The sequence below is a fragment of the Labrus bergylta genome, chromosome 18, assembly GCF_963930695.1.
Source record: "Labrus bergylta chromosome 18, fLabBer1.1, whole genome shotgun sequence".
Taxonomy (NCBI): domain Eukaryota; kingdom Metazoa; phylum Chordata; class Actinopteri; order Labriformes; family Labridae; genus Labrus; species Labrus bergylta.
This window is the reverse complement of record NC_089212.1, coordinates 8448475-8461644: the sequence shown is the minus strand read 5'-3', so window position 1 is coordinate 8461644 and position 13170 is coordinate 8448475.

The following is a 13170-nucleotide window of genomic DNA, read 5'->3' as shown; positions in this document are numbered from 1 at the left end:
TTGAACTCAATTACAGTATAATAGTCCAATGCTGTAATGACTATACTTGTCTGTGTAGACATGTCAAAAATATGCATACATGCTTCTGCTTTGTAAATATGAACAGCTCACTGTCATGTAATTATAAGCAAGAACAATGTGGCTTACTTATGTGTTTTCACTAGCTAATGCATAGAAGAGGAAACCTTTTACTTCCTACTAGAAAATGTGTATGTGGTTTTCACAGATCATGAAGAGGATATCCAAATGCAATTGATCAGACCTTTTACATCACAAAATTAGATTTATTAAAAAAATGCAACATAATTCTAACGGAATACAAAGCACTTCAAACAAACAAGTTGGTGTTGGCATTTGATGCCCCAAATGTGCATGTAGCCACATGTAAAATAAGTTTTGCTAGTGGCCAGGAGTATATCCAGTACACTGAGCATAGGGATCAGGCCACTTGTAATCCTCCACACACAGCAGCTGGGAATTACCAACCGGTTTCCGATTTATAAAGCTTCTGTATGCAGCAAAGCGGTACTCCCAGTTGTCTTGTGCTGGCTCCCTTGCCCTGCCAAGTAGAGTGATGTCTTCCCTGAAGTTCTTGCCGACGGTAGCCAGTCGCTGCAGCCTGCTTCAGCAGTCATACCGACATCTGACTGTAAAGAAATGGTAAACATTCAGAGGGATTCAAGTGAAAACACTTATTCATTGCTGTTTCTAGCATTTTACAATCACCAAAGTTATTCTAAAGGTAAAAGATGGCTAACTAGCAGTAGCAATGCAAACTGCAAGCTACAAATGACTTTCGCCTACTCCGGAGTAGAATACAAAAAATAGCTCCTAACACAGGTGAATATCTTCAGGATATAAAAAATAACGCTTTAACAATGACATTACTAAAAACGTCTTACTTACCTCGTCACTTGACAAGGGAAATGTTATCCACCGCTGGAGCTTGACTCCTTCGTGCGAACGCAAGTTGAGGGGGGTTGGACTCGGAGGTGTGTTGCTGGAGTAGAGAGGGAGGCTACAGCATGGAGGAGGTGTGGCCAAACAGCCGTTTGTTTTGATTTCATGCTGGTGCTTAAGGATCTACTGAATCAAAAAATTGCATTTAAAGCCTTTAAGCAGTGAGTACAGTATGTTATTCTTCTTTTCTCTAGTCCCTCAATTAAACAACTTTTATTCGCGAGGAGTCATCTATCGGGCCGGCTATGTCAACAAACAGAAAAAAAACTCATCAAAACTCATCAAAACTAAAAAAATAAGCATCACAGACGGTGGGACTCGGTTATTACACCCATTGTAGACAGTCATTACTCACAGAGTTATTTTCAGAGGATATACTTGATTTCTATTATATTTAAGTGTGAAAACTCACATACAGTATAAAGCCTTTAAAGCAAAGCTATGTTGAACATGCTGATTCAGTTTACCTGTAAAACTTCAAATGAAAATGACGTCTGTGGGTAAAAGAAGCACGTTATTGTGATCTGTTTTATCTTGTGTTGAGTTACACATGTCGTTGTGTCAGCTCCTCTGCACAGATGTTTGTTCTTCTCACCGCTGTTTGATTTTACCTGAATGATTTATACTGCGGTGATGGCGAGTGAGTACCAAGAGACTGAAAGAGAGAGAAGTCAGGTTAGCATTGCTTCAGTGGCTTCAAACATTCAAGTGCACAGGTACACACACACACACACACACACACACACACACACACACACACACACACACACACACACACACAATGCACAGGTGCATACGTTCATGTGAAACCTGTTCAGACAGTCATACATGGAAATTAACCACAGAACTTAATGTTCACACGACGTCTGCACACTGATATGAATCTTTTTTCCTGCTGGATACAAAAAGAAACACGAGCAAAGATTTTATTTTATCTCATAGAAAAGTCCTCCTGATGTTACAAGTGCATTCCAACACGAGGACACGGCCATAGTTGAACAATCTGTGTCACCACCTTTTAAATATGCACAAGACAAAAAAAGGCTTTTTGGTCATTGTCAAGGCGACTGTTCACCTGCGTGAAAAGACTTCTGTTTGGGCCCTTATGTTCCCAGTGACTTAGCAGGGCTTTGATGAAGGAGCCCAGCCTGCTGGAGGGAGGTCAAACCAGAGAGATATGAAGTTTTGACTAAAGTAGACTTTTAATCTACATTTTAAAAATGTGTTTTGTTCGTCATTTGACGCCCCTACATGACATTATCACATGTTAGCTTGTGAGAGAAGTCTGCACCAAGCTGCTCCTCGTGTCATGTTTGTGTTCTCCTGCACGTTTGGACATCCTGACTGTACACACATGCACATAAATACTACATACATACACATGCACACACATTAAGGCTGTCACACACACACTTTAAACACACGCTTACCTCAAGCATTTCCTGTTTCAGTGTATGAACAACATGCTGCTGCAGACGGTCGACACGAGAGAGAGAGAGACTTTCTCATCTCCGCCCTCGTTCACCGACATTGTCAAACAATATCTCCATCACTGAGATGTGTGTGTGTGTGTGTGTGTGTGTGTGTGTGTGTGTGTGTGTGTGTGTGTGTGTGTGTGTGTGTGTGTGTGTGTGTGTGTGTGTGTGTGTGTGTGTCTACATGAATCCAGACCTTAGTCGGAGCGCAAACCCCAGCAGGAGAATGTGACCCAGAAAACATTTAACAAGGCGTAAATGCCCTTTAAGATAAAGTCAGCAGCTTTCTCCTTCAAAATAAAATACAGACTTCTCCTAAAGTCAAGCTGCTCCATCGTCCCTTCTGGGCCTCCATACATGTGTGGTGGTGACTGTGTCTGCAGAGACCCTGTGCTCTGACTGGATTTTACTGTTCTGGTTTGTTCTGGTTGAGTCTGGGCAGGGAGATAGCGTGTTTCCTCCAGCCAATGACAGCGCAGCAGGTGAGTTTAAAAAGAAGAGAAAATATAATCACAGTGAGGAGAAACACTAAGTGGATAAAGCTCGTTCTAAAACGAGGGTGACCCTTGTGTTGTCTTTTACCCATGGACGTGGAGTTGGTCTGCTTCCTGTTGGACAGGCAGGTGACAAACAGCGGCGGTTAGCTTGTGCTAACGTGCGTTACCTTGCAGTGTAGCTACAAGCAGTAAACGTACACACTACGTCCTGCAGGAGGAGGGGCCCAGTTTGAGTGTTGTGTTTACAAACATATACTTACCAGCTTTGCTGAAAGTCGCAAATTAAAGTTACACTTTTGATAAACTGCTCCACTGCCAAACCAAATGGGTTTCTAAAGAGATGTTATGGAGCTAAACGATGGTGGTCATCAAGTTGGATACGCTGACTTTAACAAACTTTAGAAACAGACCAAGAGGTGGAGCTTTGACGGCCAACTTCCACCAGATGCGTGTCCGGTATGTCTCCGCTCCGGTCCGGCAGTGGAGGTGATAGGTTTTCATTTTATTCAATGTGTGTGCTTCCACTGGGTCTGCTGCGCTGCATCACAGCTCCGTCTGCCCTCTGCAGCAGATACGTAGGTTTCTATTTTTGCCGGATGCCGGAGCCCGCCGCATCAGTTTAGCACAGAAAAGAACAAGCAGGACGGGTAGACAGACACCGATACAACATTAAAACATCCAGTTAATTTTCAAAATAAAACACTCCGTTTTAACAGTTCAGAAAAAATACCGTTTGTGTTTATGTGTTTATAAGGTTTGTATAGAGTTTTATACCACATACATCGTATTATCTCACACTGTCGCGAGTTAGTTTGTTAAATTATCGCGGGAATTCCTTTGTCTCTGCACTCCAGCTGACGGCTGTGCTCTCTTAGCGGAGAATGCCCGTAAAGTTGTAAATAGACCAATACTTATTTTCTGTACGAGGCTGTAAACCTGTTTATTTCTGCTGTAAAGATGGACATTTTTTATTTTTATTTTTGGGCTTTTTGGGCCTTAATGGAGAGATAGGACAGTGGATAGAGTCAGAAATCAGAGAGAGAGAGAGTAGGGAATGACATGCGGGAAAGGAGCCACAGGTGGGATTTGAACCTGGGCCGCCTGCTTGGAGGACCATACATGGGGCGCGCGCACAAACCACTTCCCCATCAGCGCCCCAAAAAGTTGGACATTTTAACATGGGCTCTATGGGGATTGACTCACTGCAGGAGACAGACTCTAGTGGACACTGGAGAAACTGCAGGGTTTTTTTTTGCACTTCTGCGTTGCCTCCATTTTTGCAGCCTGGTTAAACCTTCTGATTCAGGATCACATGTTTCTAAACGGAGACAGTTTGAGGACAGAAATGTTCAGAATTTCACGCCCGAAAAGGTCTGAAAACAGTCCAGTGATTACACACACAATGGGTGGGCCGACACCATGAGACTGACACACACACACACACACACACACGCACACGCACACGCACACACACGCACGCACACACACACACATACACACACACACACACACACACACACACACACACACAGGGTCATGTGAACTTGTGTTAATCTCATGTCTGTGTTGTTTTTTCTCTGAGCAGTTGAACCAGCCGTGACACTCTGACCCGGTTACACTGATCATGTAGGGTCAGTTTGTGTGTGTGTGTGTGTGTGTGTGTGTGTGTGTGTGTGTGTGTGTGTGTGTGTGTGTGTGTGTGTGTGTGTGTGTGTGTGTGTGTGTGCGCGCGTGCGTGCGTGCGTGTGTGCGTGCGTGTGTGCATGCACTAACTACACACTCTTTAATCCCCCAGGCTTTAATACTGTCTGTAAACCTGTCTGTATGTTTGTATATCACCATCACTCCCCCTCCCCCTCCCCCTCCCCCTCCTCCCTTCTCTCCTTCTTTGCCTCCTATCCCCTCTTTCCTCCTCCCTCGTTTGTTTCCCATCCTTTTCTTGTTTCGCCTTCTTTACTCCGTCCTTTCCACTCCCTTACTTTCTTGTATTCCCATCATTTCCTTGTTTAGCCTCCTTTCCTTCCTTCCCCTCCTCCTCATCTTCCCTTCCCCCATCCTTTTACTTCTCCTCTAGTTCCTTCCTTCCTTCTCTCTAACTTTTCATCCTTCTCCATCTCCGACCCTTTTTCCTCTTTCCTTCCTCCCTTTCTTTAACTCTTCATCATCTCTAATGCTTCCTCCTATCACTCCCCCTTTTTTTCATATCCTCCCTTTTTCTCCCTTACACCTTTGATATCCTTTCCTCCCTTCCTCCCTTTTCATTCTATCTTTCTTTTCCTTCACCATCCCATTACTTCCTTTGCTTTCACCTCCTTTCCTTCCACCCTTTTTTCCTTCCTTTTCTCCTTTACATACTTTTCCTTCTCTGCTCCCTGTACCTCCCTCTTCAATCCTCTTTCTCATCCCCCTCTTCTTTCCTCCATTTCCCTGCTTCATCCTCCTATCCTACCATACTTCTTATCCTTTCCTTCTTCTTCCTTTCTTCCTTCATTCATCACCTTCTCCTTTCTCATATTTGTTTTCCCCCTTCCCTCTCCCCCTTGTCTCCTTCTTCTTATCCCCCGCTTTTCTCTTGTCTCCTTCTTTTTTGGCCCCTCTCTACCTTCCTCCTCGCTTTCTCCTCTTGCTCCTTTAACTTCAATCTCTTCCACCTTTTTCTCTCTTATCTCATTGCTTTCCCTTCTCCCTTTCTTCCATTTCCTCCCTCTTCCTCTCTTTTCCTCTCTGCCCCTCTTGTCTCTCACCTTTGGGCCTCTTTCATCCCTCTTCCTCCTCCTTAACTCTTCCTAATTTCCCCTCTTTCTCCCGTTCATTTCTCTCCTTTCTTTCCTCCTCCCTGCCTCGTCTGTATGTTCTCCTCTGCCTCCACTTTCCTCGCTTCTCGTCTTCTGCTTCCACTGCTCCTCCTTCTTCCCTTTTGCTCTCAGCTAACCATCCCTCCTTTTTCTTTCTCCACCTCTTCCTTTTCTCCCTAATCTCTCCTTCCACCTTATTCCTAAATTCCTCCTCTCTCTCCTTTCCTGTCCTCCCTGATGCCTCTCACCTCTGACGTCCTTTCGTGTCTCCCTCCCACTCTCCCCTTTTCTCTCCTCCATCTTTTTTTCTCATCATTCCTTCTTCCAGTCTTCCTCTCTCTCCTTTTCTCACCTCCTCTGCCTTTTTTTCTCTCTCTCCTCCTCTTCTCCTCCCACATCTCTCCTTCTTCTCCCTCTCTCCTTTATACCTCCTCCTTCTCTCTTCTTCCTCTCACCTGGCTCCTCCCTCATGCCTTGGTCCTCCCCCTCGCTGCTCCTCCCTCTTCCTCTCCCCCTTGTCTCTCCCGCAGCGTTGCGTGCTAGCTGCTCTCCTCTCTGTCCGGCTGGCTGCTCTGACGTTAACGTGCTGTGACATGTTACACTGAAACTACTTTATGGAATCAATATTAAATTCACAGCGAGTGACACTGAGGGCTAAACACACGGCCTGTGTGTGCGTGTGTGTGTCACGGGTCATTCATGTGTGTGTGTGTGGAAGTAAAAAGAGAGTGTGTGTGTAAAGAAAATGTCTGCATGGTTATGTGTGTGTGTTCTTAGTTTATCTATACTTCTGAGGTCCTTAAACTGTAAAATAAAGCAGGAAGTGGACGATGTCCTACAAAATAAAAGTATCTTTATATTTTCAGCTGATTGACTCATATTTGATTTCCGCCATTTATTATCATTAAAATGCATTTTTCATACCTTTTATTATCTGATAAAAATCTCTGAGTAAAGCCGATAATCTGAAAGAAGATTTGAGGTGAATGCTCAAATGTTCAGGTGTAAGGTGAGTCATCCTGACTTTAAAAGGGATGGTCTGTGTGTTTGAAATAAAAATATACACGCATTAAAAAATAGAAATAAAGAATTTACCATTTTGTACATTAAATATTTTGTCTTTGTGGAAGTGGAACATTTTCCAAAAAAATGTTTCAAAGCATCCTGATAAAAAACCAACACACACAGTTTAAATCTGCAACATGTAATTATATATATATTTATTTATTTAATGGCGTAATATAAGTTCTCAACTCCACATTGCTGTGCAGAAAATACAAGATGTTTTATATATTTAATTCACACGTGAAGTTTCTTATTCCTGTGATTTTTTTATTAAGGAGCTAAAAAACATTTTTGCATGTGCGTCTCACTCGTGCACGTAAACTTTGTGTGTAAAGAAATAACCTTTTTAAATTGTGTTTGTAAATAAAATACGTCCTGAAGATTTAGTTTAATTTAAAGAAAGCTGAGAATCAAATGAAGAGGTAAGAGTGAGAGTCGGGATTACACTGGCATGTTAAATGTCCTCACAAGTCTGGTAATATGTGTGTGTGTGTGTGTGTATGAGTATGAAGTGAATGTGTGTTTGAGTGCGTAAAGAAGGAATGTGTGGGAGTGTGTGTGTGGATATGGATGTTCATTCAAGTGTGTGAGAGAGCGAGAAGCCCTTAGTGTGTGTGTGTGTGTGTGTGTGTGTGTGTGTGTGTGTGTGTGTGTGTGTGTGTGTGTGTGTGTGTGTGTGTGTGTGTGTGTGTGTGTGTGTGTGTGTGTGTGTGCGCACGTGTGTGTGTGCTTGCGGTGTCCTGGGGTTGAATTAGAGCAGAGGCAGTCATGTTTGATAGCAAGGTCTCGACATCGATGAAAACACTCTAAAACGGCACGCAAACTCTGAGCGAAAGAAAAAAAAACAGCCGGGGGGAGGAGGGGTGAGGCAGGGAGGGTAAGAGGAGGAGGAGGAAGAGGTGGAGGTGGAAGAGGAGGAGAAAGAAGAGGAGGAGGAAGAGGAGAGGGAGGAGGAAGAAGAGGAAAAGGAGGAGGAGGAAAGGGAGGAGGAGGAGGAGAAGGAGGAAAAGGAGGAGGAGAAGTAGGAAGAGGAGGAAGAGGAGGAGGAGGAGGAGGAGGAGGAGAGGGTGAGGTAAGAGGGAAGGAAAGGAAAGAAATTGGAAATCGGGGAGAGAAAAGAAAAACGAGAAGGAGGGTAAAGAGAGAAAGGAGGGGAAGTGTGAAGAAGGAAGGAGGACAGAAGGGGGGAGGAAATAGAGGTGAGGGAGGAGATTGAACATTAAAGCAGCGCTACAAAGGAAGGGAGAGAAAAGTGAACATGGAAGACGCAATAATGGATGAAAATAAGAGAGGAGAAATGGACATGGGGGAGGAAGAAAAACTGGGTCTCCCTCTTAATATGGCTTCACTTCCTGTTTGTGGCTTTCACCTCAAAGCTGATTGGTTCTTCCAGAAGGCACACCTCTTCATAAACACCTCACAAAAATAAACTGTGTTTAAAAAACGTTTAGTATATTCAAAAAGGGATGAAAAAGTGCACTCTGAAGGGACTACTTTCCGCGGCGAATTAATCCATTGTCACCGGCTTCTTTTGACGATAATGACCATTTTGTAAATTTAATTTCTTGCATTATACTTGCAGAGAAATGCCACTGCATTAATAACCGCAGCGATGAAATATTCATTAAGACAGCGTTCATTAATATTGATGCATCATTAATCTCTCCTGTTCTGTTTTTAATAAGCGTGCTCTGCAGAAGTGCGTCCATATGTGCTCCGACTCTTCACGTCTACATTGTGTGCACGCAATGTTTAATTCATTCTTCCTGCTTTAAGGCGCTCTCTGACACGACCTCGTGACCCGCAGAGACCCACAGAGACTGGAGTTTTAAATTTTAATGTTGAAATAGAGATCAACAATTCAAGGAAAATTACTTAATTAACACTTAAAGTGAGACATCGTTTTAATGTGGAGACAATACTTTTGACATGTTTATTGTTGCCGTGGAAACACCGGATTTTATGTCAAAGACTGCTGCATGAGGAAGCGTGAGCTGCTACTGAAAGCCGCTGTCCTGTATGTGCTGCTGTGATAAAAACCTCATGTAAATGATACTCGGATACAGTGGCTCTTCTGTAAACATATTCTCTTCCTCAGGTCGGTTTCACCCGGTCGTCATGACTACGGTCAACTCAGAGGCCGTTATCATTGATGTGGGGTGCGGCTAGAAGCATAGAGAATCACTTCCATGATTCCCCGCCAGCCTCGATGTTAACTTTTGTTATTGTTGTGATTTAGAGCCCCCTGGTGGTGGAATTTATATAAGCAACATTGCACATGCATCCCTCTGAAAAAACACAAACCCTGATTATATTTCCTTTCGCTGGAGGGATTATTCTAGGTCCAACCACGGCATCTCCTCCCAGTTGTACGTGCCCGTTAGACCATAAAACGGAGGCGTCCAGGAGGATCCTGAACAGATGCCTGAAACACTTCAACTGACTCCTTTCGATGCCAAGGAGTAGCGGCTCTACTCCGAGCTCCTGGCCGAGCCCAGACACCCTCCAGAGGAAACTAATGAGGTCCTATTCTGTCGGTCACCACCCAAAGCTCATGACCACAGGTGAGGGCTGGAACATAGATCGACCGCTCATCTCCGACTTCACCACGACGGTCTGGCTCAGGGCCGGTGACACTGAACCAATCCACCTGTCTAGCTCACGCTCCATCTGACCCTCGCTGTGAACAAGACCTTGAGATACTAGAATTCCTTCACTTGAGGCAGAGACTCACTCCCCTAACTGGAGGGAGCAACCGAGAACCATGACCTGGATTTACAGGTCCTGACCCGCATCCTGACCTCTTTGCACTCGGCTGCAAACTGCCCCAGTACCTGCTTTTTGCAGAAGATGTTGTTCTGTTGGCTTCTTCAGGCTGGGACAGCGGGATCTGTGACTGGAAATATGTCTTGTGGAACATCATTTGGTGCGATACATTTTCCTTTTAGTGTTTTCCTAAAACCATGCAAAGAACTTATATTTGGCATCCCGGGTGATAGTATCTTTGTACCTCACACTGCCTGTTTCCCAGTGCTTCCAGTCGTTATTCCTGTCCACACACACACACACACACACACACACACACACACACACACACACACACACACACACACACACACACACACACACACACACACATTAAATGACTTTACGCTGCATGATGTTGCAAACTGCTCTGGTTTGTTTTGTGTCGTTGTGTTATTGATTTATTCATGCGTGTGTTTGTTGTTTCTGCACAAACTTCCAACTCCCACATCAGGACCGCTGATGCCCAGAGTGTGAAGGAGCTGATTCAACCAGCCACATACACACACACACACACACACACACACACACACACACACACACACACACACACACACACACAGTGACACACACACACACTGCAGCAGAGGTGTGACAGGCACAGTGTGTTTGTGTGTCACTGTGTGTATGTGTGTTTGTTTTTTCTGCTTCAGTGAGCTGCAGCTGAAGGCTGATGTTTGCACCGACAGCCTGACAACAACAACACTGTGCAAGTCTGTGAAGAAGACACACACACAAGTACACACACACACCCTGAACCACACATACACATACCATGCTTTGTTTCACACCGATTATTTTTCATATAATAGTATCAATCGATAATAGTATCAATCTCTGATTGGCTGGCAGGTGTCATGTACATCTTTACTGTTTGAAATCAAGGTCAACATATGTTAACATGCAGGTAACCATGGCAACAGTACTGATGCTTTAGGCTCTGCTAGCAGTTACCTAACCCTGAACATGCTTCAAACATATGGAGAGACACGTAACAAGAAGAGAACTCAGATTCTCGTGTTGGCACTGGACACCTCAGTGTGTAAAACAGGCCGACAGTCACGATGAATCTGCAGCTGCATGAATTAAAATGGACTGATTTTAGCGTGTTTGTGTTACAATAAATGGGTTAAAGGGATGCTGAAATAATTACGTCATGAAGCAGATTCCTAAAAAGTGTAACTTCAGGTTGTGAAAGGTCTGTCTGCAAGACAACAAGCAATCAGCTGTTAAAACGCTTGTTTTTGAATGGAGTCTGGTTGGGCCATTGCAGAAGAAACATCAAGAAGTATTTTTGTCTGAGCTCACCGCCCTTCTGAACAATCTTTCTTTTGAAGGTCAGAAAGCTTAGGCTGCAACTGCTGCATGTGTGCAATGCATTATGGGAAAAGGCCTTGTGATGTCATTGATGTTTAAAAAAAAAAGGAGAGAGAGAGAGACAGAACTTAGAGTCCTGTTCTGTTTTTTGTACACATCGACTGGCTGGTGAAATAGTGAATTCTGTGGATTGGGCAGCTGCTACCGAACAGACACACACACTCACACACACACACACACACACATACACACACAGATAATGGCACACACTCACAGAAGAAGAAAGCAGCCATAGAAACCTTGACATTGTGGAGCCAAAAGAGACTAAATGTTTTTTCAGTCCTGCTGAGACATTATTCCATTTATACCACTGAGACACACACACAGACACACACACACACACACACAGACACACACACACACACACACAGACACACACACACACACGCACAAACACACACGCACGCACACACACACACACACACACACACACACACACACACACACACACACACACACACAGTCATTAATAACACAGAGGTCCGCGCTGAGAGCTGAAGAGTGACAGACAGCTCGTTAAGATCGTCATCCTGCTGAGGCCTGGACCTTGTTAGTGCAACACACACACACAAATACAAAACTCACACACACACAGATACACACACAAATGCACTCTCAGCAACAAAACACACTCAGAGTGTTTTTCTTTCAGGCATGCTGGATTGAGGCCTCGGGCTTTGTTACTCCAGCTGAATAGAAACCCTGTGTGTGTGTGTGTGTGTGTGTGTGTGTGTGTGTGTGTGTGTGTGTGTGTGTGTGTGTGTGTGGATAGTGTACCTGACATAGTTTGTTATAATATCACAGTCTGATCTAAAGCGATAAACTGGTTCTTTAGATTCTAAAATCACAGAAATCTGTGAAAATGCTCAAAATTAAAATGTTTCACTTTTTTAACAGCAATCAAAATAAATCTGGAAATATACAGTTTAGAAAAAACGTTCAAATATTTACACAACCATTCACTGCACACACACACACACACACACACACACACACACACACACACACACACACACACACACACACACACACACACAAAAAATACAATAAACGGAGCGTTTAAAAAATGTTTTTATTGTTTTAATTTCATTTAATGTTGAAAACGTTGGCAACGAGGGAAAAAAATGTGAACAAATTTATAATATTATAATAATAAATATAACTTTTTCACACTCTGTGTTTTTTTATTTTTCTGTCAAAATAAAAAATCACTCTGGGTGCCTGTAGCGTAGTGGTTAGTGTGCATGCCCCATGGGCTGCCCGGGTTCGAATCCCTTTCTGCATGTCATACCTCTCTCTCTCTCACTCTCTCACCCTGATTCCCTCTATCCACTGTCCTATCTCTAAATAAAGGCGTAAAAATAAAACTTTAAACAAAGAATTAACTTGAAGCACGAGTCGCCTCATTCTCGAACGTCAACGTCACATCAAATATCGTTCATTATTGTTAAAAGATGAAATATGTTGTTACATTCAGCGCTGTGCATCTATACCATGTTGTTTTATAATAAATATATTTATCTTTTTATCCTTCCTTTGAGCAGAGAGGAGCACTGAGTCAGAGGATTCCTGCAGAGAGTCATACAAACATATAAAGAGTTCAAAATAAAGATGAGACTGAAACAAAGAAAATGTTTATTATGAGGATGAATCTGGGGAGACGTCATCGTGCTCTCCTCTTCTGATTTTAATCCTCTTTTATGTTTGCTGATATTTTTACTTTAACATTTAAGCTTTTATTACATCATGAGATAATCGATTTTAATTTTTTTCACAATTTAAAGCCAGAAATTTTAACTTTCTTTTAAAGTTAAACAAAAATATTTGAATGTTGTTTTTTTTTAAATGAGAAAAAAAAAGAAATAGAGCGACGACTTTTTATTAGTCGCAGGTGAATCAGTTGTTTTTTATGTCACCTGACTTCATGAAATATTAATAATCAGGTTAAACTGCACAAACTCTGAGCGTGTGCAGCTGAGGACATAAACGGAGGGTGTCTCAAAGGTTCTTCTTCTTTTTCAGGTACATTCTGCATTTACATGATTAACGTAAAAATAAAACATTATGTCGTTAAAGTGTCTCCGTACACGGCGAGTAAAGACGCACATGTGATCAAACACGACCAGCGTGCATGAGACAGCAACGCGTGCATCTGCAAGAGAGTGTGTTTGGACCTCGATACGTATCTGAGGATTT